Genomic DNA, 4,686 nt, shown 5'->3' on the forward strand with positions numbered 1-4,686 from the left:
CATAATTTAATTCCTTCTAGGAATAATTTTTTATTTTTTATATTTGTATTTGGTTTTATATCCTCCCATTTTTCATTTATGATTTTATATACCAATTTGAGTGGAATATTTGTAAACAATGAGACAACGTCATAACTTACCATCGTCTCGTCATCTTCAATCTTAATATCCCTTACTTTCTGTTTAGCTTCTATTACATTTATGATGTCAATTTCACTTGATGCTTGTACTGAACTTCTCATATTATGTATGCCAATATTTATTTTATTTAATTATTATTAATTACATTATTTTTCATATATAATCTTTTCACTTTCTTGAGGCTGGTTATCAATGTTTAAATAATTGTATCAAATTTAAGTCTCTAAACAGTCTATATTTTTTATAAGTCCAACGTTTCGGACTATCCGGTCATCCCCAAGTACAATCTTACATACAATTTTAAAACCACATAATAAAAAAAAAATCTATGCAGTCTATTCTGGCCAGGTCGATAATATCAGTCCAAAATGACTCTTTTTGGTCAATTATTTATATTAACATTAAAGCCTTTAATTACAGTCAATTTACACTATTATACTTTATCACGACAATATTTCTAATCTAATATAAATTACATACAACAACTAAAAATGTATTTATGATTGTAGTTGAGGATGCCCGAAACGTTAGACCTTATTTAAACAATTAATTTTTCCTTTTTTAATTTATAGTTTAGAATTACCAAAATATCGAGGTTAAAAAAAACATTGGTTAACACAAGAGCCGAATTTAACACAACCAAAAAAAATAAAAAGTAATCACAACTGATGAATCTTCTTGATATAGTACGGGCTATTGGCTTCGGGTGGGTAACAATGAAAAATTTTGAATATACAAAACTGTTTTAAGTTTCTCCACACTGACTTATAACTAGGTTTTAAGTTAATGTCATATAAATACACAATTGAAAAACCAAGTTGAGTTTATCGTAGAATATGTTGTGATAAATATCAGATGAAATCAAGAAAGCTATTTTGCTTTAAAGAATATTTTGAAACATTCCTTGCATATTTTTTTCTAAATCTTAATATTGGGGTAGTATTAAGAAGTTCAAATTAAATTAGATTAAATTCATCATAGCAATATAAAATCATGTAGTCCAACTAGTTTTCTAAATAGCTCTTCATTCATAAACAAAAATTAGGTATTTAGAAAAATTTAGTATTTTATATATCTTTTTATAAACGTAGAGGATATTTAGCGTGTTTAATTTGATATAAATAATGTTATTTATTTATTTCAGATCCCTCTGAAACAAAATAACTATACCTTATTTATCCATAACTGTAACTTGACCTTATTTAAATATACCTTATGTATTCCTTATATAAAGAACATATTATCTTACTCTAACAGTGGTACTTGGAGGAGGAATGAATAGTTAGATTTTTTTCAACTGGTTTCCGATTGTGTTTCTTCGTAAATACATCAGGAGTTGAGGGGCCTCCGCAAGACGATAAAACAAAAATTAAGTGAAAATAAACAAATTACATAAACAATAAGAAGTAATAATAATGAAAAAAACATAAACTTCCCATGTATTATGAACTAAAAAATAAAGATGATTATTACAGAGTTGTGTGTTCAATGAACATTTTGGGTGTTTTACTGTACGAAAATCTAATCTATCCTACATTATAATAATACAGTGGTATAGTGATTTTGGGGCACAGGGCTTCTGTATCGAATTGAAATGATTCCAGTCTTCGATGTAAAGACAAAAAACAGATATTTTGAATTGACTTGAATTTGCAAACTAAATTTTATTCAGACAGTTATACTGTAAAGAAAATTTTATTTTTAATATTTATTTTTGTTCTTGGGGTGAGGGGAGGGAGCATTTTTAAAATAAGCTCTGTTATTATTTGTTTACTTAGAATTTGATGAGAAGAAAAAAACAAACTGTGTTTTCTTATATATTTCACGCATTAAATATAATAATATTAGTTAGAAATTTAGGGACTTTTAATTTATTTATGAAAAGACAAAACCAGGATTTTAACAATTTATAGCCTGGAGAAAGAACAGAAGTAATTTCATCCTAATTTTTTATTACACTAATGAAAAATATTTAAAAACGCTACAAAAATATAATTGTTCATTTGTAGCTTCATATTTTTAAAAAGAACACTAAAATAAAAAATTAAATAAATTTTCTGAAATCTGTGTCCTAATCACCATTCGACAAAATTAACTTTCTAACTAAAAAAATATAACTTTTTAATTTTCAAGCTAAATGTGATAAAACATTTTTATTGAAAAATTATTTCAATTTCTTAAAATTATTCGAGAAAGAAAAATATATATTAAACAATTAAATGATGTCTGGACGAAATAAAATGATTAATTGCCAACAGCAACTTATCTCTTTGACCCTCTTAGTAAGACTCTAGTCGAATAATGGGTTTTCTTACACCATTGTAACGTTAAAACTATAACAGATCTTTGATGTAATAGTACACCAAACCTATTTTCTGTTGTTTCAAACTATAATGATATTACAAAAAAATAAAATAAAACAATTTTTGATTTTTCATTGAAAAAAAGAGAGAAACAGCTGTATACAGATTAAATATAAAAACTATATACAAACATGATAATAACTACAATTGATTAGAATTAAATCTGTAATGCTACAGCCCATGAAGGGTAAGGGGTGTATTACTTTGCAAGGAAGTACTGTTACTTGAATAACGGTTGTGCATGGAGGTGATTTGGTCTGAATCACGGCTCAACCGGCAGATGTCCTTAAAGGAGGACCTTTGAACCTCAGTCCTTAAAGTTATTACTGAGTTACCCGCTCCTAATAATATGGATAAGTTAACAGAATTATTTACTAAACAGAAATCTGATTTTTAATTTTTATTGATTTGGCTCTATCTTAGACCTTATTGACCTTTTGCCACCCGAACCAGCCAGTTTGATGCATCCAGATCTTTCCAATCTTTGTTGATTTTGTTTATCCATCTGCATCGAGCACATTTCCCGACAATCTTAACCTCCTTCTTGGCCTTCATATCCTGAGATATTTATTGACCAGTCTCTGCAAGCAGTTCACTATTAGTTCTTTCTCTCCTATGCGTTAAAAGCGTATGCCAGGACTTAATGTTTCATTCCTACGTTTACCCAACCATTTTATTTTTTATTATTATATGTAATTAATTCCTACTCATAGAGCATATTTTATTTGTATGCATATTACATTAATATTCTATTAATAAACTTAAAAATATACTTTAAGTTCGTTTGCTACATATGTCTCAATTTTTGACAATGAAACATGTTCTCACAAGAAATATCTTCGTTAATCAGACATTGGGAAAGAGAAATGATATTAAATTGACGCGTTATTACTATTGTAAAGAGGATCACTGCGTTATTTGATCTTTTTATCAGCTCTTTAGGTAGGAACTTTCTGTACGAAATTGCACGGTTTAAATATAATAAAGATCATATAATTTTGATCGGTTGAAGAGTTTCTATGATGAATAAAACCAACCCTGATTTCCAAAAACACATCAGTCAGTATCTTGCTAACTCGCTTTCTAGATATTTCCTTGATACATTAATCGATTTTAGTTAATTCTTAGCGGTGCGTCGGTCGTGCGCGTTAGGTCGTGGGTCCCAGAGGGCTCGGTAGGGAACATTGAGAGTTCAATTCCCGACTTGGGCAATTGATATTTATTTCTCGGAGATCCCGAGAAATGATTCTTGACACTCCCACCTTGGTTAGTCAGTAACGGCGACTTCATAGTTTTCTCCAGGGTTTGGCAAAACAGGACTGCCACTTGCGGGACTAGTTCCTCCCTACTAGTTACTAATACCAATAGTTAATTCTTTATTATTTATTCTTAGGATTATTTTTTCCTCCTAAGTAATTTTTAATTCTTCTTTCAATTGTTAATTCTTTTTCCCTCTTCCATTTATGACAATCCTGCGAAGCGGCTGAAAAGAAGATGGCTTGGAAACTATCTAATATTGAAAATTATTAGAGTGCTACCTATGGGTAGTTTCCGTAAATATCTTTATTACTCCATTATAAGCTTACATCAAATTTACTAGATGTATTTTATGTAAATACAGTTGTTAATATGAATAAATTATTTTAAAAATCAATATATTTTAATTAATTCTAAAATTTTAGTATATATTACTTAAAAACCTACTTGGTAAGTATTAAAGCATTCAAGTAGGTTGTATTCAACATTCAACATTATATGTGACCTTATACTAAATGCCATTGTATGTTACCTTTAAAGATTTATACCTGCAGTGCACTGCTAACGGTGCAATGAATATCCCATAGGGGACAATTGTGAATGCATTCGTTGCAGTGAAGCTATGGATGGCATTCGGAGTATTTGTCTTTCCCCTCGTAAACTGAAGCTAGGTAAATTGCAGCGATAAACTTTTACCGCTACCTACCGCTTGAAAAATGGCGTTGTCTATCCCAACTTATTTATATTAGTCTTTGGATTGTATATCATGGCTTTTTTAATAGTGCATTGGATGCTTTTAATTGCACCTTAGCGATATATTTGAATGTTAAACATTTTTATCTTTAACGCGTATTCGGCCATTGGTTTCATTATTTTAATAATATAAATCTCTAAATAAAATATTTTATTAATTATTTTATATAAG

The sequence above is a fragment of the Halyomorpha halys genome, unplaced genomic scaffold (assembly GCF_000696795.3).
Source record: "Halyomorpha halys isolate HHAL.00 unplaced genomic scaffold, Hhal_1.1 Scaffold1764.1, whole genome shotgun sequence".
Lineage (NCBI taxonomy): Eukaryota > Metazoa > Arthropoda > Insecta > Hemiptera > Pentatomidae > Halyomorpha > Halyomorpha halys.